Here is a 27,345-nt window from a genome sequence, read left to right as displayed (position 1 = left end):
AGATAAAGCTCTTAAAGTGTTTTGTTCAATTTATTCATTTCATCTAGTATTATGAATTGTTGTTGAAAATATGTTATGTCCCCATTCTTAAAATATAATTTGATAACTAATAATTAAATGATTATTGAGTAAATAAAAATAATGATATAATATAATCTATTAATATAATAATAATAATACAATGATAATTAACACTAATATATTATTTATTATAATACTAATTAATAAACAATATATAGTATAATCTAATATTAGCATAATATTAATATTATAATATATAATTCTAATATAAACATTATAATATTCATATACTATTATAATATGTAATATAAAATAATATTATCATCTTATATGAATACTATATAAATTAATAATTTCATATATATATATATATATAAACATAATATTATTAAAATTATAAAAAAATAGCAAACTTCTTGTTGACGTCAATAAAAAGATGTGATTCCAACTCGGAGGACAAAAGTGTGGATGCCTTCATCATTCTTACTGATAGTTGCAAACAGACGCGACTATCCTCCATCCAAACTGTACAGTTGATGAATTTTCAAAAGATAAAAAACATCATGGATTTTTTTGAAAATTTTAGCATTTGATCTTCATGATTTGCATAGTTTGTAGTCGAAAACAACAAAAAAATTGGAAAATAAATCACTATGTTTTCAAGAATCTGGGAAAAAGAAGTTTGACTTTGTTTTGTCTTTAGTGCATTTTGGATGGAGATTAGCTTGTCTCGTTGCAAACAAACATACATTTGTGCATTTTGATATGATAATTTTTGTCTCCAAAACTATTTTTCCTCATATTTTTCTCTTAGAGCTAGTAAGAAGTTAGAAAATCAATTATTTCCAGATTTTATAAATATGTCAAAAGCTAGAACCTTAAAAATATTTTTAAATTCTATTGATTAAATTAATTGTATCTTAGCATCTAATAAATGCATAAGTTACCTACCTCCCACCAATTTACATAACTTAGAATAAGAAAAACAAAAGCTATAATTTGAAATAATAAAAACATCCCTACTTCAAAGAAGATGAACATGAGTAAAAAAAATAGTCGTTAGAGAAAGCAACGAGTATCTATAATATAAGGCAAGGGTCTTGTTAGCTCCTGATTTAACAATTTTGAAAATGACCAAGAAACCAAACAAATGCATCTAAGGCTAGCAAATTCCTATGATGAATGCACCTGACTGCAGTCTTGGGACAATTTTAAGGCATGACCCTTCTACTTCAGGCTCTGCTAAACCTAGGTGGGTAGACCTCCGATTCAATTGATACCATACCAGTGCAAAAACATATCCCTGAATCTATTAAGCAGATGAAAACCCCTTATATCTCCTAAAGACTTATGCAATAACAAAGAAGTGCAATAGCTAATTACAACTCTACGAAATGCACAAGTTGAGTGAGGGTTAAACTTTGATAGCTCTTCAACATAAAAGGGTAAAACACATTTGATTAATAGTGTTGAATTCAGCAAAACCTCAGATATGCAGTAGTAAGACCTAATGATCCTGTAAATTGATCAGTGTCTTATCCATTGGAAAAATCTATGAATCAAAAACACACATATGGATATCTGATACCTATTTGTATCTTCAGATATCTGATCTATCTATTCAACTTGTAAACAAACATCCATGTTCAATCTGAATCTCATTCTTACATGATATCCTTCTCAATAAACTCGCAACCCTGTTGGTTCCCTGAAGCATTTACATAACTCCTTGAGTCATAAGCAACAATAAAACAACATACAACCTTAAGGGACTGCAACTATGACCTAAGATCTTTGTTCAAAGATCATAAAACATTGAAAATTCACTGAGACTAGAGACGAGAATCAGAATGAAACTAATGAAATTCTTCTGCTCTTTGTATTATTTCCTTGAAATTATACAGTCATATGCATGAAATGAAAACATGAAACAACCTAACAGATCTAAACTATATGTATTAACCTTCTTAATACTGTTCATACAAGAGAGAATGTGCTAAAAGAATGGTTTCACAGTAAAACATTGGAACCCTACTGGTATTACCCAGAGAAAACTGCCAACAACAACCATGAATGAAAGATAGAGAGATATGGAAGATAAATTCCTGGATTGAATCTGCAACTGACATGTGTACCCTCAGAATTCCTTCCCAAGAAGATGAAAAAGCTTCTCTCTACCTTCTCTCTATAACTGCATATCAAATCTTCATCATTTGGCCCTCAACAACACAAAATATCTCAAATATTTGATGAAAAGAATAACTGATTTTATGCCTGATTTTAACTCACAATAACAACACAAATCAGTTCAAAATATGAATTCCAGAAACATGCAAACTTTTCCAGAATTCATTTTACCCTCAAAAGACTCCAATATATGTTCCCTAACTGATTCTGACTTTCCATAATGAATTCTACCCCTTTTACTGAGAATGCCCCTGAAATTGCAAAACTGCTTATAGACTGAACCGGTGAATTGTTGTGCAAAATCTGATCTCAAGTATGGAAAATTTAGCTTCTCCCGGTTCCGACAGTATATTATAATGCATATTTTGGACAAAAAATGCCCCCTTGGTAGCAGTTTGAAAAATTCAGACCTAGACTGAACTAGAGCTTTAAAAAATGAAAAATTTAAAAAAATTATATAATCTAAACTATATAAAAATTCAAAATATTTCAAATATTTCATCATGCGTTTGAAGCATCTCAATTTTCACCTGAAATTCAAATCTTTACTTTCTCCCTAATCTTTACTTTCTCCCAAAGCATCTCAATTTCCACCTGAAATTCAAATCTTTACTTTCTCCCTAATCTTTACTTTCTCCCTTAACCTGCTATCACCATGTGGCAAGTCCCTATTTGACTATGACCCTTCTTGAAATATTTTTAATTAATTAATTAATTAATTCTTGCTCATAGCACCAGAAGTTCCATTCATTTGGCTTCACGTTTATACACTTTCATCATTTCCTGTAGAGGCATTCATTTCTCCCTTTACGTTCATACGTGAATGATATATTAATATTATATCACGTAGCCCGAGACCCCTTTACTCCTCCATTTCCTCCTCTATGCTTTTAGGTTCATACGCCACTCTTGTACCTTGTGTATTATCGGAAAGGTTTAAAAGTTGTCTTACACTTTCACGTTTATACGCTTTCATCATTTCCTGTAGAGGCATTCATTTCTCCCTTTACGTTCATACGTGAATGATATATTAATATTATATCACGTAACCCGCATTTTTAGGTTCATACGCCACTCTTGTACCTTGTGTATTATCGGAAAGGTTTAAAAGTTGTCTTACACTTTCATGAGGAACCTTTCATAGTCGTAGGCATTGGAGAGGTTCATAAATTCCTCCCGGGCATATGCTGAAGGTGTTCTCGTAGCATCAAGAAGCCTTTGAAATGTGCCTCCCGATCTCCCGAATGACTGCCACGTGTCTCATCTACAGGGCTTACTCAAAATTTTGACCATGTCCAGACCACAACGGACCCCAAAGGTTTTATAAGCCTTACGTATCTTGAAGACACTTCAAGGGTAAGCGCCCTTTAATTTAAACATTGTAAAATTTCAACTAATGACCAATGTGGGACAAATGCAGCAGATTTTCTCTGCCTTCTCCCTGCCATGTAACTCATGCTCAATGCTACAGTGGCCGTGGGCATGGAATGGGATTCTTCTAATGTTGTTATGGTCTCCTCAATATTGATGTGGGTTTCTCCTTGCATACCCTGCATTTTTGGCTTCTTAAAACCTCCTTGCCTACTCACAGCATACGCCTGCTCTGTTCTTTTCATTCTTTTCCCTACGTGGGCATCTTTGACCTGTAGATTCTTCTTGCATGGGTCTTTGTTTGCAAGTTGAAGCTTCTTGAGTACATTCATCTATGACACTTAAGGCCCAATATAATTTATCTTTCACACCATTTATAATAAATGTTGTTCAACCATTTTTCATCGCTGCAAGAGTCCAGTCACCAAGGAATTGTGTGAGTAGAGACTTTTGTCAATTACAGCATGCCACATTTTCCTCCCATTGTCACGAGGTTGTATTGTACCAAACAAAATATTCCTTGTAGTTGAGTGTATCCCATTTGCGCCTATGACCAAAGGAGCTTCTATTGAAATCATTTCATCTTCTCTTTTGAAATGCACAGTGACCCCTTCATCTCCATGGGAAATATTAAAACATTCATATCCAGTGTGCTTGCACTATTTTGGTAAGGCATCTGATAAAATTTTGAGGACATCCTACCAAAGAATGGCGATAAGAGGTTGCCTGTATGTTTCTTCCATATGGGAGCTGAGACTCCATTCTGAGACACGATCACCCTGAGGTCTAACCCCAATAGAAGGCATGTCTATCTTCCTTGGTCTTAGCCGTGGACCTACTCTTTGTCTTTTGGCAGCTTCTTTGACCATGCTTGCATGGATTGTCTTCATTTACACAAGCTTCCTCCTTCCACATGGTTTGAAAATCCCCTGCTACTCTTGAATCTCCCTTAGGTCTACGAATTCTTTCTTGTCAACTAGAGACTTGAATGAGTTACGTATAATTGTGCAGGAAATAATTGAGCCTTCAAGACAATTTTGGCAATTTATGTTGTTTGACAAAATTAATTTTAGCCTATTCATGCACACAACTATCTGTGTTGCCAGAAGGTTTCAAAAATCTCGCCTCTCTGCAGGTGTTGACATTGTCAGATTGTGAAGAGCTCTTCTTCAATATTGGGCACCGTGGGCTGCGTTCTTTAAAACATTCGAAGCTTCCTTATTTAAAAAAAAAAAAACCATAGGCTCCCTTATAATGTGTGAATTTTAATGGCTTTAGCTATCCTTACAATTGAAACATATCCTTCCAAGAATCCTTTCAACTTCATGTACAAAAGAAAGATGAAATACCGGTGTCAGGAGCTTCAAATGACCAAAATGACCATCACAATCATGAAGCTTGTCACTTCCACATGTTTCACATTTATTAGATTTTATGGGCAGACCAAGTCAATCACTTGATGACTGACTCACATGTTGAATAGATGACATTGACACCTTGATCTAGCAGTATGGGCAGTGGGATATAGAGAAAAACTTATATCTTCAGGTTCCTTTTTCATAGCAACACCCAAAACATTATTATTATTTACTCTTTGAACTTATTGGTGTCGCTTCCAATCTTGTTCCAATCAATTTGCAGAAATTAGTCGGGCCCAAAGTGGGTCCGACTAAAAAAAATTTCGTTTTCAAACAACTGAACTGGCAAACTGATCCATTCATCACTCTTGAATTGGTTGGAATCAAATTTGATTACAAGTTCGCCACTAAAACTCATTTTAAATCATTTCCACACCATTGTGAAATATGTGTCAGGAGGCCTGTTGCTTGGCTTTTAAAATGGACTTAAACACCTGGCTGGGCTCTGAAACCTAACATACTGATTCTCTGTTCTGCACTCTTGCACCCTGTCAAATCTTGTCTCATGAAAAATTCAGAGTCAAAAAATATTGACCATCAAAGTTGATATCTCAGAACTACCTGCAAGAAAACATGTCAGAAAACACTAAATTGCATTCAAATTTGGCTTTGAAAATTGGGCAAATGGGCACTTGGGAAAATGAAAACTGGGACATTAGTTCATTGTCATGAGGAGCGTATAAGTATGCGATTTGAGCTCATGACGAATAACAAGACACAAATGGCGAGCAGTCAAAGTAGGCTACTCAGAATTAGCAAACTTGAAACACTGACATAAAACATTTTTTGTGAATGAAATTGACCTGGGAAAGTATGCAAATGGATTCGTCAAGATGTGAAACTTGGCACACTTAAAGTAGTTTTGGAGTACAACACAGTGGTACAATTTATTTGACCTCACCTATCACAGATTTCAAGATATAACATCATGAACAGGGATACTAACAGATTTGCAAATGCTGACACCGGTAAAAAATTAGAAAATTCATTTGGAATCGCGTTTGAAAGCTTATCAAACGGATTTGTCATGAGTTGAAACTTGAAACATAACAAGTCTCTAACCTCTACAATGCAACACAAAAGAAATTTTCACATTTTGGTCAACTGGGTCAAAATTATAACACGTCAAATAGGGCTTTCCAAAATTCTGAGCAATTCACGTCAACATTACATTGACAAACAACCAACTTTGAGGGATTCAAAACTTAGTCCAACGGATTTAAAATGACTCAAAATCTGAAACATAAGCTCTCAGGTATGGACACTAGACACTCCCAAAGCAATGAATCATGAAACATTTCTGGTTGCGAGATATTCATTTGCAAACATGGCCTTATGTCACTGTTTAACACTTAGGATAAAATGCAGATTTGACAAATGATCAAAACAGGACTTCACAGAATGACTCAAAATGACAGTTTATCATTATTGAACAAGTGGACAAGCTGAATGGAAGGTGTTAGAAGCATTAAACACCTCATGAGGCTCAAAGGTACAACCTGGTACATACTCATTTAAAAGCGCTCATAGGGCTCAAATTCTCAATGGTACTCAAAATTGACCATGCAATTTTTAGTCCCAATAGGTCCCATGAGAGGGGCTTGGGCTCTATTTTTGTGGAGCAAGTGGCTCTATGACAATTTTTTAGAGGGGGCTAAATTTTTAATTGGAATCTTTTCTTACAAAATAGAAGCCCCAGATTTTTAGCGCTCTCAATTCGAGCAGGTGAAAATGGGGTGGTGCTAGATTTAGCCCCACCAGCTTAGGGAAGATTTATGCCATTTGTCAACAACCTACTCTTCATTTTCCCACCAAAATGAAATAATCTCACTAAACAAATTTAAGAAGAAATATATTTAAAAAAATTCAAAATTCACGACAATCATCTCCATTACTTTAGGAACTAATTTTTAAAGTAGATTCACATATAAATGCATAGGACCACTTCCTTTTTAAATATGCCTAAAAAATCTCAAAGCATCCGCTCTACTTTTAAGGAAGCGGGTGCCAATAGGACCCCAGCCTAAAAGAACCAAGGTGGCCGCCGCTCTCTGAAATTCCACCTGCCGGACAGAATTCCATTGAAAATGATACAATTAGGGATTGTGTGAGGCACGTGTGTAAGAACAGAGGTGCAGCAATTCCCCAGTCTCGCAGCTAAAGTAAAGCAACCAGACGATTCTAGTAGCGGGTGGAAAGAAACAATGGAGTTCGCTCACACCTTTGTTAAGAAGGACGACGATAGAGACGAGGAAGGTATTTATTAAATTTTCCACTCTCAATCAACAAAGAATCGACGCAAATGCAATATTTTTGTTAAGCTTTGTGGCGATTCGCTATTCTTTTTCTGTAATTTGATTTCTTGATAAACGGGAATCCGAAATTAGGGCATCAATTTATGACATGGATTAGTAACTAAAAATACACATGCCAGACACTAAAAATACACATGCCAAACACCACACTATTGCCGAGCAGTTTAAAAATTCCGTTTAGAAAGAAAATATGTTGGTTTGACATATGAATCAAATTTTTGCCTTGTATCACACTATCTATTGTTTGTTTACTATTCGGAAACCCATTTTGCTGGTTGTTTGTGTTGTTTGCTTATAGTGTTTACTATGCAAAATGACGTTACTGCTTGTAAAAGAAAGGACACAATAGAAATAGTATCATTCAAACGAAAATATCAAATATACTCAGGAAAAAACAGATTACATACTAGATAATTTTTGACGTTTATTGCAGTAATGACTGTATAACGGAGATCACTCAGCTAGTCAACAGATATTTTGATCAGGAGATAAATGCTTTTGTTGGAGGTGGTAAGCATATTTTTTCATATGAAAAATTCCATGCAAACGTAAGGTAAAGTTCACACCAATTGAAGAGAAGCTATTGCTCAAGAAATTAGCTTGCACCACTAATAGAAGCTTCAGAATGTAATAAATAGCACAGTTGCTAGCCTTAACTCAGCTACATGCACCATCATAGATACCCCATAGCTGAAGAGGTGAGAGCCCACACTAAGGAAATGAAAACTTACATTATGAAGGAGCAAATTGGCATCTCCATTTCCTGAAAACTGGACCTCGAATGACACACTTATCTTCCCTCATGACATCTAACAAGTCCAGCACTTAAGTGGAGTGACCTGTTCACAATGAAGAATACATCAAGAGAAAGATTCTCACATGAATGTAAGACCCTCAACTTCTAGAAATAATAGCTAGGCCCAAGTGTAGGATACCCACTTTAAGGTGTGAAAATTCCTATTGCATTCACTGATTATTAATCTCCCATCTTACAAGATTATTTAACTGCTAAAAATTAATTCACAACTAATATTGAAAAATAACACAACCGCAACTTCACCAAAAAATAAATACGGAAAGAAATAAGCAACACACCGAACACAGTATTTTCGGACAAATCGTCCCTGGAAAAATCTTAAGGGAAAACTAGTTCTCCAGATGAGGAATTATATTAAATTTCAACAAATCAAGAGATACAAAATTCCTTGCCTCTTATTGGTAGAGCTTAGACAATCTCCCAATTTCTCCTGCTGACATTTCCCCATTGTGATCCCCAACGCTATCTTCGCGCCCTTGCTACCACTGCAAGACTATTTGCTATCATTGTAAATGCTTCTCAAACTTTGTCTCCAAATGCCCACTAACCCCGTCTCCAAATGCCCACTAATCCCCTTTTATACTACTTTTGTTGGAAAACCAACAATCGAGATTGATTCTCAATCAATGGCTGAGATATTAAAACAAGTTAACAAACCCTAACAAATTAGTTTCTTGTTGTTTCCAAAAGGAGTTAATTAATAAATAAATAATTGTCATTACTCTAACCATTTTGTTTAGAGAAACAATTATTTACTAAATTCTAGCAAGTAGACAAACAATTGTTCAAGCAACCCAATTAACACTCCCTCTTAGTGAGTAAGCTATTTTGCTTGACACCCAACTTATCTTGGAAGAAGATGAATCTTGCCTTCCCCAATGCCTTAGTTAGAAACCTATAATGAAAACTGGATTCTCAAACAACTTGATGCAACTCTGATCGTCACAGTGTATCATAATAGTCTCAACCTTCTGACTAAACAAGGCTACTAGCAACTTCTGAAGCCATATAGTCTCACATGTCGTCATGCTAGCTGCTATGTATTCTGCTTCTGCTGAACTTAGAGCCACCAACTTCTGCTTCCTACTAAACCAAGATACAACTCCTGATCCCAAATTGAGACAACAACCTGAGTGCTCCTTTTGTCTATTGTACTTCCTGCCTAAGCTGTGTTAGTATAGCCTATCAACTTAATTCCTTCACCTCAAACATATTTGATTCCATACTCAACTGTACCAGGGAAGTAACACAACACATGTTTTGCCGCTGTCCAATGCACTCTCTTTGGTTCAACCATGAACTAACTAAGAGAGTTTACTGCAAATGCTATATCTGGCCTGGTGTTGACCAAACACATGAGCAAACTAATCAATTGCCCATATAAGGTGGGATCTACATTCTTCTCCCTGGATATATCTACCTTCCTCCAATTTGTGATCAGAGGTGTAGACATGGCTTTGCAATCCTCCAATCCGAATCTCTTCAAGATTTCAATGCAATATTTCCCTTGACCAAGGAAAATATCTCCATTTGTCTATCACATTTCCATGCCTAGAAAATAGTGCATAAGTCCCAAATCCTTCATTTCGAACTCTTCTGCAAGGTCTTTCTTACAATCCTTTATGAGCCCTAGTGAACTTGTAAGAAACAGGTTGTCCACATATAGAACAAGAATGAGAACCTCACCCCAACCACCAAGTAGTAGAGATTACCATTTGTCTCACTCTTCACAAAGTCCATTTCCTGGAAGTATGTATCAATGCACTCATACCACACTCTGGGAGCCTCCTTGAGTCCGTACAAGGCTCTCTTCAATCTACACATGTAGGTCTCTTTGTTGTGTGCTACAAAGCCTTTCGGTTGTTCTATGTATACCTCCTCCTTGAATTCACCATTACGGAATGCTGTCTTGACATCCATTTGATGGATCTGCCATGTCATCTGTGTTGCAAATGAGATCACAACTCGTATAGAATTATACCTGGCCATTGGAGCAAATGCCTCCTCATAGTCTATTCCCTCCTTTTGAGAGAACCCCTTTGCCATGAGCTTTGCCTTGTATTTCTTGATGCTACCATCTACACCATGCGTTATCTTATAGATCCAGCGTGATCCAACTACTGCCCTATTTGTTGGTCTAGGCATTAGCTCCCACACATCATTCTACATTATTGAGGAATTTTCCTCAACCATAACATCTCACCATACTTGATGCTCTGCAACCTCCTAATAGCTGGAAGGCTCACTATCTACCAACTAACTAACTAATGCCATATAGTCATTGAACTAGGTTGGTTGTCTCCGTTGTCTATTACTCTTCCTAGGAGCTCCTACAAACTCCTGAGTATCCCTTTGTATATCTTGAACCTTACAGTTTCTGTAGCCAACTATAGAGGATGAAATATCAACCTCATTGTCTTCTTCATGCATTTCCTCTTGCACTGGTTGCTCCATATCACGTGAATCTTCACTACCCGAGCCTACACTTGTACTTGTAACTGTACTTGAGCTTTGCTGCCCTTGACTTGGCCTTAGAGCTTCTACTAGCTGTACAATTTGCTCATCTATTGGCAAATCTTTGGACCTTCTAAATGTCTTGTCATCCATGAACTTGACATCACATCTGACAATAATTCTTTTGGTCCCTAGAATAAAAATCTTATATGCCTTTGAGGTTTCACTATACCCAATAAAGTAACCCCTCTTTGTAGTCTGATATAACTTTGTATGTATATCATTTGGAATATGACAATATGCCAAACTTCCAAATATCCTGAAGTGACCAATATCTAGCTTCTTCCCCATGAAAGCTTACTCTGGTGTCATCTTCCCTAGTACCTTGTGTGTGACCTTGTTTTGTATATATACTACTGTACTACACACCTCTACCCATTAGTAGCAGGGCATGTCCTGGTCATGTAGCATAGCCCTTGTGGCCTCTAATATAGAACGGTTCTTTCTCTCAGCAACTCCATCCTACTGTGAATTGCAAGGAACAATCCACTCTCTCTTGATTCCTACTCTGGTAGAAAACTCCTAGAAGTCATTTCCTTTGTACTTGCTTGCTTTGTCTGACCGAAGAACCTTTATCTTCCTTCCTTTTGAGTTCTCCAAAGAGCCTTGAACTCTTGGATTCGACCGAAAACCTCATCCTTGGTCTTCAAGAAGTATATCCAAGTCTTCCTGGAGAAATCATTAATAAAAGTAGCATAGTACTCATATCCTCTGAGAGACTTCATCAGTGTTGCTCCACAAGCATCTGCATGTACTAGATCAACAACACCCTCAGATTTGGTGTCACTCCTTGGAAAAGATGCTTTCGCAAACTTTCCCAACACACATCCCTTACATACATCATCATGCTCTGTGCTCACTTTTGGAACATCTGTCACTATCTCACGAACCAATTTAACTGCTCCATGATGAATATGGCCCATCCTCCTATGCCATATCTCTCCAAGATCTCTAGGATTACTGCTGCTCAAGAGTGCCTTAGGAGTATCGAACTGCAACCTATAAAGGCAACCGCTCCTAACTCCAATAGTTATTGGTGATTTCCAATCTTTATGCTTGATCAATACATGTGCCCCTCTAAAGAGTACATTATACCCCTTATCCTGAAGGACAAATATGGAAATCAGACTCATACCTAAGCCTAGTACATGCAATAGATGATGAAGTGGAATTATCTTTCCATTCTCCCTCTGAAATTGAACAATCCCTTTCCCAACTAAGTTGTGTTTGGACAAGTTTCCCATAGAAATCTGGATATTGGTATTGTCCTCCTTATAACTGGAGACGTACTCTCTAACTCCTATCATGTGAAATGACACCCCACTATCAAGATACCAAACACACTATGAGGTTGAGCTAACCATACAAGATATGAGTGCAAACTCATCTTCCATTCTACTAGAGAGCTCTTCCGCACTAGCTGAAGCTACCACTTGCTTCTTTCCCTTCTTCCTTTGCGAGCAATCATTGACATAGTGGCCATACTCGTGACAACCAAAGTACTTGATCTTAGGTCCTTCTTCTTCTTCTCACTTTTGCTAGACACCTTTGCTTTCCCTTTTCCTGCTAGGGCAACACTTTCTCTTTCCACTTCACTTTTTTGACTCTTGTTGGCCCCATTTACAAGACTTAGTCTAAAATCCTCTTGAGTGAAATCACCCCATAGTTGATCCCAACTCGGTAAGGTGTTTCGTCCACTAACAACTTGAACAAAGACATTCCACTACTTAGTAAAACCATTTAGGGCTATTCGTACTAGCTCATCATCACTGGGGCTATCTCCAACAATTGCTAAGTCATCCTTGACAAGTCTAAGCCTAGTAAGGTAACTTGTGATGTTTTCTCCCTTGTTCATCTGGGTATTCTTCAACTTTTCTCTGAGAGTCATCTTCCTATTGGTGGTAGCATTCTGATACAGATTCAAAATGGCATCCTACATTTTCTTCGCTATAGCTAGCTCCGAGATATGTGGAACAATATGGTCCTTCACACCATCAAGGATTATCCTCCTCGCCTTGGCATTGTCCTTCTTGTATGCTGCAAGCTGTGTTGCATCTGTAGGTACAACTACAACACTGGTAACATAATCCTTGATACCATTCTCTTCCAACAACAAAGGAAGTCTGGCTTTCCAGACACCAAAATTTGAGGCACCGTCCAATTTGTCTTGATCTCTAAACCAAGCTAAAGCCATCTCAAGGGATAAAAGTAATAATAGTTCTAAAGAGATTAAACTAGGTTTTATACACCCTCGATTTCTTTCCTAGGGCAAAACTTTTCTACCCTCAATATTGCTCTAATACCATGTGAAAATTCCCATTGCAGTCATTGATTATTAATCTCCTATCTTACAAGATTATTTAATTGCCAAAAATTAATTCACAGCTAATATTGAAAAATAACACAAATGCAACTTCACCAAAAAGTAAATATGGAAAGAAAACACAATGAACACAATATTTCTAGACAAATCGTCCTTGGAAAACCTCTAAGGGAAAGTCAATTCTACAAATGAGGAATTATATTAAACTTTAGCAAAGTTCCTTGCCTCTTATTGGCAGAACTCTGACAATCTCTCAATTTCTCCCGTTGATATTCCCCATTGCTATCCTTAACGCTATCACTATGCCCTTGCCAACATTGCAAGACTATTTGCTATCATTGCAAATACTGCCCAAACTTGTGTTTTCCAAGTGCCCACTAACCCCCCTTTATACTACTCTCGTTGGAAAACGACCAAGATTGATTCTCAATCGATGGCTGAGATATAAAACAACTTAACAAATCCGAACAAATTAGTTTCTAGTTGTCTCCAAAAGGAGTTAATTAATTAATAGATAATTGTCTTTACTCTAACCTATTTGTTTAGACAAACAATTATTCACTAAATTCTGGCAACTGGAGGAACAGCTGTCCACATTACCCAACTAACACAAAGAAAGAATTCATGCTAGACAAAGAAGCCATGCAAGCAATATTACCCACACCAAAACAAGTAATATAACAAGCAGCCAACAAAGTTTGGAACTGCCTCTCTAGCAAACTCACAAAGAAGCTCAAGGGAATCTGTGCAGCCTTTTTCTTGTTTGATATTTGTTTTGATTCAAAAGATAGCAAACATAATAGCCACCCCCCTCAAAATATTTCAAAATATGGCTCAACTTTCAATCTACCCAATCCAATAATGTTGCAAGATTGAAAATAGATCGCCCAACATTAGGATATTATATAGCTTCATGACCCATTAGATGAGAAAAGTATTTCGGATCGACTCCTATATCACATAAAATATCAACAGATTAATATTTCACCTGAAAGTTACAACAATAAAATATTGGCCAAATTAAATTGTGTTTTCTTTCTTGTATTCTGTATAATCTAATGCTTGCTAATTTGTGAGGGAAATGTATTAACTGGCTCAATGCAGTGTGGGAATTGTCAATATTTGTTAATGGCAGCCAAATGTTGGGGCTGTAGCATTGAATTTATATGTAATATGCACAAGGTCTAACAATGTGGGGTTGTAGCATTGAATTCATGGTTATCAAATATGACAACTATGAAATATTCTCTCAAAATTTGACACCCTTGTAGAGCGCTTTTATGCTTTCATGTGATACTGTGATTTGGTAGCAGACCAGTTTCTTGCAAGTTAGATTCTCTCTTGATCAACACATTTTCATGATCAATTCCACAGGAATGACTTTCTTTAGTATTGTAATTTTTATTCTTGCATGCTTTGTCTCTTCTTTTGTCCTTGCTTATCATGTAATACCACTCGTAATGACCCTTTCCAATAGGCCACTAAACAAAATCCTAGATTTAATACACTGCTGAAGTATATTGCTGAAATAAGGAAATAATAGTGCCAATGTATTCATTCAATGAAAACCAAATGTTTTTACAAATGATATGGCAATTTTCAGCACTGAAACATTATAACGTGGCACATTACAGACAACCCTAACTGGCTGTATACAATTGAGAACTTATTACAACTACAAACTGAAATGAAGAACCTGGATTGATCAGATACTGGAGACTGACTGCTGAAGATGATATGGTGAAAGTGCAACTCCACTTGAAAATCCAAACCAACAATTAAGCACAAGTGAAAAGACTGAAATATCTTTCCCACAGCTGTAATAATTCAAGTGATCTTTCACACCCTCAAAATTGCGTACCAATTGAGAGTTTTCGTTCTCAATGGCCAATTGTGAGTACTTGCAGAAACCCTAGGCTCCACAACGCACATAAGCAAAAAATCAATAATAAATCTCGATGATAGGAAATGAGCCCTCAATGCCTATTTATTCTTTTTTCCTCGATAGGTCGGCCTCTTTTTTTTAATTTTTTCTCCGCTTCTTCCAACAACCTCTAGAAGATTGTTTTATTTAATGACTTTATAAAATATATCACTTTATTAAGTGAATAATTAACTCCTCCAAAAATAGGGACATTACAGGTCCGCCCCTCTTAAAATTGGTTGGCCTCAAGCAATCTTAATGCTAGATGCTGCAAAATCACTTCTCCCTCCCAAGTAGCATCTTCAACAGGTAAATTTTTCCACTTAACGAGATACTCTCTGATTACTCTCCTGTGAAGCTGCTTCTCTCTACTATTCAGAATGGATTCTGGCACTAAAATCAGTTTCCCCTCATCATCCAAGGGAGGTAATACTGCAGAAGGCATCACATTCTAACCCAACGCCTTTTTGAGGCGTGATACATGAAACACATTGTGCACTCTACTATCTGTGGGAAGCTCCAACTCATAAGCCACCTCACCCACTCGCTTGATGATCCTGAATGGTCCATAATAGCGTGGCTTGAGTTTCTTTGCACCACTCTTCTTGAGAGTGGACTGCTTATGAGACAACAAGTCCTCTTCTTGTCTGCATACTGCTTTTGCTGGTTTTGAGCTCTAGCAATGTTGTCTCTGAGAGTAGCAACTATATCCTTACTTTCCTGTAATAGTTCACCTGCACGGGGTACTCGACTGTCTCCCAACAACAAATCTTAGAAACTAGGTGCCTCATAACCATAAAGTGCCATGAAGGGTGTCATTTGTATAGTCATATGATATGTAGTGTAACAATACTCACAGAGATATATCCATCTGACCCAAGCTCGCTGTTGATCTGCCACATAATTCCTCAAATACCCTTCCACCCATTTGTTTACAATCTCCATTTGACCATCGGTCTATGGGTGATAACTGGTGCTAGGTGTAAGCTCAGTGCCACACAACCGTATCTCCTGCCAAAAGTGACTCATGAAGCGGCTGTCCCTGTCACTCACAATGCTCTGAGGCAAACCATGTAATCTAAAGACCTCCCTGAAGAAGACCTCTGCCACCTGAGTTGCTGAGTATGTAGTAGCGATAGGGAAGAAGTGAGCATATTTTGTTAGCCTATCCACCACCACATAAATACAATCGCACCCTTGGGCCTTGGGCAAGCCCGTGATAAAATCCATAGAGATGCACTCCCACTTCCTGTCAGGAATAGAGAGTGGCTGTAGGAGCTCTGCTGGATAAGTGTGCTCTTGTTTATTCTGCTGGCAAACATGACACTCACGCACATACTACAAAACATTAGCTTTAAGTCCCTTCCAAGTGAACTGTTCTCGTACTAACCTGTAAGTCTTGAAATACCCAGGATGGCTTGCTGTAGGTGAATTATGGAACGCTCTCAAAATCAATTGCTTCACTTTCGATCCTGGGACTAAGTAAATCTTGTTCTTATAAATGATCAAATGATCTATGAGAGTGTATCCGGTGTCGATTGTTGTTCCCTCCACTATAGCAGGCCCACGTGTCTTTGGCATATTCTGCTACAATCAAGTGTCGCCAATCCTCTGATATTTGAATCATAGAAGTGAGGTGTGGCCTACAGGATAAAGCATCTGCAACAATATTTTGTGTCCCCTTAACATATGTGATATCAAAATCATATGCCTGTTAACTTACTCACCCACTTCTACTGACGATCATTCAGGTCCCGCTATCCCAAAAAGTGCCTCAAACAATTATGATCAGTTTTAATACAAAATTTGCTGCCCACAAGTTACTGTTTGAATTTGGCCAAGGCATGCATGATGGCCAACATCTCCTTATCATATATGTTGAATGATCTCTCAGGCCCTCTGAGTTTCCTGCTCTCATAAGCTATAGGATGCTTGTCCTGCATGAGTACAACACCAATTCCCTCTCCAGAAGCATCACATTGAAGCTCAAATGGCTTCGTGAAATCGGGCAATGCTAATACTGGGCATGTAGTCATTATTTCCTTGAACCGCATAAAACAGTCTTGTGCCTCCTAAGTCCGCACAAATCCCCTTTTCTTCAACAAATCTGTCATGGGTGCTGCATGTCGTGAGTAGCCATTGACAAACCTGCAATAGTCCACATAGACCAAGGAACCCCCTTAACTGTGTAAGGTTCTCTGGTGGTGGCCAATCAACAATAGCGCGAATCTTTTCAGGATCCATTCGCACTCCTTCTGCACTAATGATGTGTCCAAGATACAATAGTTCTGTCATCCCCAAATCACATTTGGACTCCTTGGCATACAAGGACTCCCTCTGTAAAATGCTCAATACTGTCTCCAAGTGCTCTAAATGTTCCTGCCATGTCTTGCTATAGATCAAAATATCATCGAAAAATACCAGCACAAATTTCCTCAACTGATGGTGGAAGACCTTGTTCATGGTGGATTGAAAAGTGGCAGGTGCATTAGTCAAACCAAAAGGCATGACTATAAACTCAAAATGCCCACAATGACATCTGAAAGCAGTTTTTTCAATATCCTGCTCTCGAACTCTGATCTGGTGATAGCCTGATCTCAAATCAATTTTTGTGAAATAACAAGCCCCATGCAATTCGTCTATCAGCTCATCGATGCGTGGGATGGGATACTTGTTCTTTATAGTTCTCTTATTCAACACCCTATAATCAATACACATTCGTAGAGTTCCATCCTTCTTTTTTACCAAAACAACAGAAGATGCAAAAGGTGACTTACTTGGTCTGATGTGTCCCATTGCTAGCAACTCCTTGATGGTCCTCTCGATCTCATCTTTGAGTCGTTTTGGGTGCCGGTATGGTGTAATCATGACAGGCTTAGCGCCTTCCTCTAGCTCGATAATGTGCTCTATACCTCTGTCTGGTGGCCTACCTGGTGGAATCTCACTGAATACCTTCTCATACTTGATTCTTAATTTCTGAATAGCTGGATGATATTTAGTCTTATGTTGCTCCTCTTGGGTAGGCATCAAGGCGCATATTGCTGCCCACTCTATATTATTATGCCTAGCTAATCTCTCCAACCGCCTAAATGAGATAGTCCTGACATCACCATTACGGATAGCTTTCAACACATGAGTCATGCCATCCACCACGAATCGTATCTCCATATCCTCCAATCTCAAGGTAACCTCCTTCAAAGAATGTAGCCACTACATCCCAAGTACTATGTCCATGTCACCCATGTTGACCACATGATAGTCTGCCTTAAACTCATAGTTGTTTAGGCGCAAAGGTAGATCTCGCACCATCCTGTCACAACGAAGAGTATATCCATCGGCTACCTTGACTCTCAGTCCCTCAAACTCCTCAGTAATGAGTTCACACCTCTCCACAAATCGTGCGTCAATGAAATTATGCGTGGCACCTGTATCCAACAGAGTAATAACCTTCTGTCCTGCCAAGACTCCCCGGAATTTGAAAGATCCTTCTCTTTGAATACTAGACAGACGTGCCTCCTGTAAATGTAGCTCTGGAGCCTCTTTTTTCTCAGCACTATCTACCTCTTGTTCACCCTCTGCCTCATTAGGATCCTCATCATGGTGCTCTGAGATGTCTGAATCTGAACCTTCGTAATAAGCCCACATCACCCGATTAGCCTTCCCTTTAGGCCTCATAGGACAATCATGACCAAACTCATAGGGAACTTTGCAAAAGAAGCATAGCTTCTTCCTACGTAAGTCATTAAGCGTTTCCTTATCCCAAGGTGCAGCTGGCTTGCCTTTTGAGTCACTAACCTTCTGGTTTACCTTTGCTGAATTCACCTTTGTTATCTCTAAATGATGAAGAACCCTTTGAACTAAACCGGTTTGCTGGAGCTGCAAGTTCCATATTGTGGGCTTTCTTCATGGCTTCCTCTAATGTAGGAGGATCAAAGGCCTTTACCACCACCCCTTGAGTGGTTCAGTTAATCCTTTTGTGAATAAAATGACTAGCCTCCTTTCTGAAATGTTAGGCACCATCACTGCAAGCTTTTGGAAGTTATTGATAAATTGTTCTAAGCCTCCTGACTGTCTCAACTGGGCTAACTCCCGGAAATAAACTTCAGGATTTTTTTTATCAAACCTTTTTATCAATCTATCCACAAACTCCTGATTTGTTGCAATGTGATCATGCCATGTGTCCACCAATCATGTGCTGCCCCATCTAAGTGTAAAGTGGCATACTTGAGTGCTTCAAATTCTGTCATAGTCTTCAGAGATAGGAAAGTGTCCACCTTATGAATTCAAGCACGAGCAGTCATTTTTCCATTGCCATCAAATGTGGGTAATACCAACTTGTTGGTGACTTGTTGCAACTCACCGTGTTTATCTGTCTGCTTCTGCTTGGCAGCTCTGTAGTTTAGGTACCTGTCAAAAGTCCATCCATCCTGTACATATCCTGGTAATGAATCCCACTCATTCCTCGCTTGTCAGAGTTCATCTACAATATCTGTTACCATAGCATCAGGAGTGCATGCTGGAGTTTCTTCCCTGAATGTAGGACGTGTGGGTCTGTCAGCTATTCCAGACCATGTCCTATGTTGTCATCCTGCTATGCTCCTGTCATCCTGGTCATTATTATGATTATTTCTCCTATTTTCCCCAATCAAATGTTGCATCATAACCATCATTGCTTGTGTACTTGCCTCTATTGACTGTAGAAGCCTCTCTTGATGCTGTAAAGTCTCATCATCATGCATAGTTCTAGGTGGGCTTTGAGAATGTCTCTCAGCCATATTCTCAGTTATGTTGGTTCTTTTGTAAACTAAATTGGCTACATAAACCCTATTAGGCTGGCAGGAAACCGCTCTGATACCATTGTAATGACCCTTTCCAATAGGCCACTAAACAAAACCCTAAATTTAATACACTGCTGAAGTATATTGCTGAAATAAGGAAATAATAGTGCCAATGTATTCATTCAATGAAAACCAAATGTTTTTACAAATGATATGGCAATTTTCAGCACTGAAACGTTATGACATGGCACATTACAGACAACCCTAACTGGCTGTATACAATTGAGAACTTATTACAACTACAAACTGAAATGAAGAACCTGGATTTATCAAATACTGGAGATTGACTGCTGAAGATCATATGGTGAAAATGTAACTCCATTTGAAACTCCAAACCAGCAATTAAGCACAAGTGAAAGGACTAAAATATCCTTCCCACAGCTGCAATAATTCTGGTGATCTTTCACACTCTCAAAATTGCGTACCAATTGAGAGTTTTCGTTCTCAATGGTCAATTCTGACTACTTGCAGAAACCCTAGGTTCCACAATGCACATAAGCAAAAATCAATAATAAATCTCGATGATAGGAAATGAGCCCTCAATGCCTATTTATTCTTTTTTTCTCGATAGGTCGGCCTCTTTTTTTTAATTTTTTGTCCGCTTCTTCCAACAACCTCTAGAAGATTGTTTTATTTAATGACTTTATAAAATATATCACTTTATTAAGTGAATAATATACTCCTCCAAAAATAGGGACATTACACCACTAGGGTTTAAAAATTGTTTTAGCCAGCTCAGATCACTGAATTATTGCTAAAATATTCCTCACAAGCAAATATCTATCCAACTTCAGCACTTCAATTTACTCCAATAAATTCACAACATGAATTAACAAAGTTTTAGTCATAGAATTATGCACAAAGGTAGAATCAACTGCAGAAAACAGTCTGATTTTTGAATTTTCTGATGTAAATATGAGACCACAACCCTTATAAATTTGTTGCTACAGTCCCTTGAACAGTGTATGTTGCACAAAAAGCCCAGATTATGTTGCATAAAAAGCCCAAATTCTTTGGCGAAGTCACTATAGGTGTCAATGAAGTCTTAGTTGCCTCTTGCTTGCAAACTTCAACCTGGATCAGGTCAAACACAGTGATTCCCTAACCTGCAGATCCATTACTTGAAGTGGACAGCAAGTGATATACATGTGCTGGTATGTGATGGATCTCCAGGAGATGCTCCAGAAAGTTGCAAATTTGTTATCTATTTTGGTGATTGCCGATTTCTTAGGGTTTTTTTAGAGCTGGCAAGGCTCAACAATTGGATAGTTATGCTATTTACTCACATCTGGAATATGGAGGTTGGAGGCTCAATTTCTAAGTGAGTGCATCTAAAGTTTATTAAGGGGAATCCGCATCTAGGTGACAAATCCCAGGCAAGGGTGGTGATCACGTTATGTGGTCATCCTGTAGGTAAAATTTGCAGTTAGTGTTCAACAGACATCATAAACCCTGTGCTGTCTTGTGAAGCTGTTTTCCCAGTTATGGAATCCTTGGTGTATATTAAGCTCTAGCAGCTGGGCTCTGTTCTTTTGATGGAATCAGGTTTCTAACAAGCTCAATAATTGAGAATATAGCTAACTTGCTAGTCTGAAATCTTATGTAATAGTAATCTATGAGTGGAAAAGTTCCATCATCACCTCCCAATGCTCAGCCACAGAGGGTTTCATCCCTGTTTAGAGCAGAATTGATTGCAAAGCAATTTTACAGTCATAACATTTAAGAACACAACCTTCAAATGGTTCATAGGTTTGGATAAATACCTGGCTCTTGTTCAAGTCCCAAGGCCCTAAATTGGGTGCTAAAGTTTTGAAATTTAAATTTAACTTTTTTTATATATTTAAAAAATTGTCGTTTATAATTTATATATCTAAATGTTGTTAATAGGTATTGTTTTAAAAGATGCACTAGGAAACCTACCTCAATAAGGGAGCAGTGTGATAGTCCTCCCTTCCCAAAATTGGTTATCTTCAAGTAATTTCATATGGGTGCTGAAAATTTCCACTCGTTTGCATGTAATGTCCTCAAGTGCAATATTCTTCCATTTCAGCAAATAATTTGAAATAGCCTTATTTCTTAGCTTCTTTTCTCTCATGTTAATGGCTTGACTCTGAAATCAATCTCCCTTCATCATCAAGTGATTGCAGCTCAAATAAAGGTATGACTTGCTTTCCAAGGGCCTTCTTCAATGCAACGCTTGAAAAATACTGTGAATCTTGCTGTTTTCGGGAAGTTCCAGCTTGTATGCAACCTCACCTATCCTCTTTATGACGTTTTAAGGTCCATAAAACTCTGACTTGAGATTTTTCGCATTACTTCTCTTGAGAGAAGATTGTTTATAGGGTCGTAAGCTCAAGAAAGCCGTATCTCCCTCTTAAGAATCTCTATTTGATTGGTGTGATCAGCATGCATTTTTTTGGTTTTGGGACTATTATAGGCTCTCCTTTGAGTGTATTCACAACATTTAAGCTGTATTGATCCAAATCTTTAACTTCAAGAACTCTTCTTTTGAAAATTATCAAATACATAAATGAATTGCATCATAATCATAGAGTGCCTTGAAAGGATTCATACCTATATACATAGTTTGAGTAGCATTGTAGCAATAGGCCCCATGGTGGAGCCACTTGACCTAGTCTGTTTTCCGCCTTGTAACGTGGTTCCTTAAATACCCCTCAAACCTTTTTGTTTCCCTATCTGATTGGAGGTGATATTTGGTGCCTGAAGTCAATCTCGTGCTTGTCAATCAGCAGAAGTCTTGCCAAAACAAGCTCATAAGAAAGTTTGTAAATCAGCCACTTGTTGATTCTTGAATTCTGAAGATATGGCATAAAAGTGAGCATACATAGCATGTCTATCCACAACCATGAAGATGTAATCCTTACCTTGCACTTTGGAAGACTTGTGATGAAATCCATTGAAATACCCTCCCATTTGTGATTTGGAACCGGTATAAGCTATAACAAACCAGCTAGAAATACATTATCTACTTTGCTTTGCTGACAAATCAAGTATTCCCTAATATGTTTTAAGACATCATTGTTGAGCCATCAACAACAATAATGCTCTCTTGCCTCTTTATAGTCTTGTAGTACCCTAAGTGTAATGTCTCCTAGTAAGCTTAGACCAATTAATCATAGATTTGTCCAAGTTTTAATAGGTCGTATTAAATTTATGCAAGTAAGAAAACTATTTATATGTTAATTAAATAGAATGGAGATCTTATTATCCGTGATAATTAACTTTATCTAATCCTTATTAATACTTTAATTTAAGGATGCTTTGGATGTAATCATGTTGCTTAGACACAATCCTCAGTAGGTTCTCCCTCAAAGTTTACAGATCTAGGCTGTTAAGCTTTTCTTGGTATGACGCCCTTAAGGTGCTCGGGGTCGCTGATCCCACCCTATTTTGGGATTAATTAATTGGCTGGAATTTACACTAGCCTCTCCTTGAACACATCCTTGACTTCCCTCCTTAAATACTAAAATAATAATGTCTTTAGCATGCATGACTTACTGTATCTCTTAAAATCAGTATTAACCCATAAATGTATTACAGCATCATTTTCTGTCATACAATGCTTACCCGCATTCCAAATGATTTATTTATTTCTTTATCTCTTCTATATGAAGAGTAACAAATAAATTTTACCATTGCCGATTTTTGAAGAGTACTCATTGATTATAATCTCCTTCTGCATTGTCCTCCACTCTAATATCTATATTTCAGATTATTAATTTGATTGTATATTCATTTTTTTTGTATCCACTCTTCTCTATTCACACATATTCCCCTTTCCAAGGTTTTATTACCTAATATGCAAAGAATATTAGTACCCCATCACTGCTGAATGAGTCACGACTGAGTATCCATCCCCTCTTCTCTAATAATCATATGTAGATTGTGAGCTCTCCTCCTGAATACACTCTTCTATTAATCACTGTGGTACATGCTAAATGGCTATGCTTATAATGGCTCTACCAATGTAGTTCCGTGAATATGCATATGCGTTCTATCACTATTTGAGACTCACCCACTGCCTTGGATGCAAATCAAACAAACTCCATATATATCTTTCTCCCATCTTAATAAGTGCTTACATTTTCAATATGGGATCTTTATTACTCATACTGTTATTGCTCTTCCTATTTTATTCTTTTTATATCTTCTGTTCCTACATGGTGCTGACAATATATGCTTGACTACTTGCATTGCCTATTGAACCATTATTTTCGTATGTATTCATCATGAATTCCCTTTACATTCTTCCTTTAACCATGTCGATAGTTGTCATATTTTCATCCCCTCCCTTGTGAATTCGAATCCCAGATATATACACGGTAGAGAGGTTTCCTTGTTGGAGACATGTCTCTTAATAATCACATCTTCTATGACAATGGATTTAATAGTAATTGTTGTCAGTATACATTTATCATTGTTTAGTTTAAGTCATACCTTTCATAATACATGCTGCGCTAATCCCATTCTTATCTTCTATTGACTCCTCATCGACCGTTGATGTTACCCCTACTTTATTTTATCTTCTTTTTTATATAAATAGTAATAGTATTATTTTTGTCTTATAATATATATGTATTTTGTTCATTTGTTATTATCTTAGTTGCCGATTGGTGAAGCGAATCCGATTCAGGCACATGAATTTGATCTGTGGATTCAGGGTTTTTTTTCCCAATTATGATTTGTGGAGGATTCATGTGTGTGTGTGTGTGTAATATATATACTAAAAAAAAGAGAAATATACATAATTCTAAAACTATGAGAGAGCAAATAAACTTGCATCATGAATAAAAGGGTCATTTTTAAGGTTTGAAGCAAAAAAAAATTTTTAAATGCACTTGGGCCCACCGTTTTTTGTTTTTATGTCTTGCATTGCGCGAATCCGCGCTATATCCGAGCAGGATCCTTGATTTTTCATGTGGATCCGTCAGGATCTGTGGGTAATAATAACCTTAGTTATCAGATTCGTCATATGCAAGTCGGATCTGGCTTGGATTCGTAAGGATCCAGGCAGGATCCTTGATTGGCCGCATGGTAGGATCATGCATAATTGATTAGCCGAGTCAAGTCTTTTTACAATTAACTATGTTAAGATTATTTTGAATAAGTATATTATTGTTATTATAATTATTATTATCAACTATAATAAATACTATTATATTTAGTTAACTCATGTTAGCATATTATTCTTGTCCAATGCATATGTAAATTAAGTATTGGATATGAAAGTAATATATTTGTGTCATTGGCTTTGGCGACAATCAATTTGGTGTTCGCACAAGCTGAGGTAATAGTATTATTTTTATATAAATAGTAATAGTATTATTTTTTTCTTATAATATATATGTATTTTGTTCATTTGTTATTATCTTAGTTGCCGATTGGTGAAGCGAATCCGATTCAGGGACATGAATTTGATCTGTGGATTCAAGGTTTTTTTTTCCCAATTATGATTTGTGGAGGATTCATGTGTGTGTGTGTGTGTAATATATATACTTAAAAAAAGAGAATAATACATAATTCTAAAACTATGAGAGAGCAAATGAACTTGCATCATGAATAAAAGGGTCATTTTAAAGGTTTGAAGCAAAAAAAAATTTAAAAATGCACTTGGGCCCACCATTTTTTGTTTTTATGTCTTGCATTACGCGAATCCGCACTGGATTCGAGCAGGATCCTTGATTTTTCATGTGGATCCGTTAGGATCTGTGGGTAATAATAACCTTAGTTATCGGATTTTTCATATACAAGTCGGATCTGGATTTGAATCTGGCTTGGATTCGTGAGGATCCGGGCAAGATCCTTGATTGGCCGCATGGTAGGATCATGCATAATTGATTAGCCGAGTCAAGTCTTTTTACAATTAATTATGTTAAGATTATTTTGAATAAGTATATTGTTGTTATTATAATTATTATTATCAACTATAATAAATACTATTATATTTAGTTAACTCATGTTAGCATATTATTCTTGTCCGATGCATATGTAAATTAAGTATTGGATATGAAAGTAATATGTTTGTGTCATTGGCTTTGGCGACAATCAATTTGGTGTTCACACAAGCTGAGGTTCTATTTGTCATGCTATTGGATATGCTTGTGGTTCATTGTCATTAGTAATATTTAATGAATTCATGTTTGTCGCTGCAAGAGTATATTAACTTATTCATATCCTGGGATTCTTGAAGGCAAGCATCAAGTCACGGAGGATCACAACTCCCACCTTATGGTTTGCTAAGACTATGTACCGATTTAGCATCATATCCTCACTGTACGATCTTGACTTTGTACAATCATACCTTGAACCCACCCATACGCCATCACTCCACCTCTTCCTGTACATTGTTGCACACACTTCTTTACATCCTTCCACCATACGATCACCCTCTTGATATACGATCGCCTCATACATCATACGCTGATTTCAACTCCCTCATCAACATTGTATAGACACTCAACTCCCACTGTACGACCCTCAATTTGCCACCGTATAACATCTCCCTTTCATCTGCGTGTGTGAGATATCTTTGTACTATGAACCTCGTTTAGCAAAAACATTACAGTGATATCAAAGCTGGTGATCTTGCTAGTTTGTCGGGTATTGAGTTTGAATCATGATGTTGAGTGATGGTTTGGTTGATGAGCTAAGAAATCAAGAAAGGTTTTGCAATCGACAAAGGAAATGCTCAACCTCTTGGCAGGCACAAGGTCGTTGATGACAAATTTCACTCCTAGGGCTGATCGTCATGAATCACAAACAACCACTTTGGCTGAGTCATTGAAGCAAATCAAGCAAGATTGGGTGATTGATGGATGGGAGAGAGATATATCTCTGAAGTATTATATAGAATTGCGAATGAAGTGTCCATCTCAGCACAATATACTCTTCAACAATGGTTTGAAGCGGGAAATTGATATGTGGCTACAGATGAAGGCATGTAGACATCAGAGGACATGGACAAGCAAAAGACTCTTAATTGTCCTTTCAGATGGAGAAGAACAAAAATCTCAAGACAATTAGAAGATTGAAGATGGAGAATCATTGATGATTTAAACAAGGTTGATGCTGGAGAAACATTTGAGGTCGGGGAACAAAACAAAATAGCAATTCTGAAATAGCACGATAATCTAGACAATGTCAAAGTGGATCCTCATAATTATGTCTCGTATGGAAGGAGAGAAAGGCTACAAATCTTCTGGAGCGTATGAATAACAATTTGGAGTTCCATCAAGGGAATCACAAACATAAAAGTGTAGATGTTATCAACACTCATTTGCAGGAACAATTACCACTATTGATTGATTCTGGAGTCTATCCTTCAATAGTGCTCATGGCGTGCATAATTACAATCTTTTTGTGTGAGGGACTTCCTCATGAGAGAAACAAGGCTTGCCTATGCTACGAGGTTCTAGAAGAGGTTGATGATCTTGATGACATTGATGTATTTTATGATGGGAATCTTTGGGATCCTGGTGACTCCGAACTTGACAATGATTATATTAGAGTGTTGCAGCAGAAGGTTGATGCCAATTCATTCATCCTGTCGGTACGGTTGGTTTGTGACCCTGGAGCTGATGGCCTTTTGTTCAATTA

General features: G+C 37.3%; 1 long non-coding RNA gene across 1 annotated transcript in view; it reads left to right on the top strand.

Moving 5' to 3' along the window:
• Positions 1-6,930: 6,930 nt before the first annotated feature.
• The window catches only part of LOC149576139 (uncharacterized), a 32,039-nt gene continuing 11,624 nt past the window's right edge, over positions 6,931-27,345 (top strand). Inside the window, exon 1 of the long non-coding RNA XR_016361394.1 lies at positions 6,931-7,253. This is a non-coding gene — a long non-coding RNA (uncharacterized LOC149576139). The remainder of the gene's footprint in view (positions 7,254-27,345) is intronic.

This window comes from Cupressus sempervirens, chromosome 1 (assembly GCF_028749045.1).
Source record: "Cupressus sempervirens isolate cs-2001-9-10 chromosome 1, ASM2874904v1, whole genome shotgun sequence".
NCBI lineage: Eukaryota > Viridiplantae > Streptophyta > Pinopsida > Cupressales > Cupressaceae > Cupressus > Cupressus sempervirens.
Note: the sequence above shows the minus strand (reverse complement) of the source record. Positions and strands in the feature narration are given on the sequence as shown.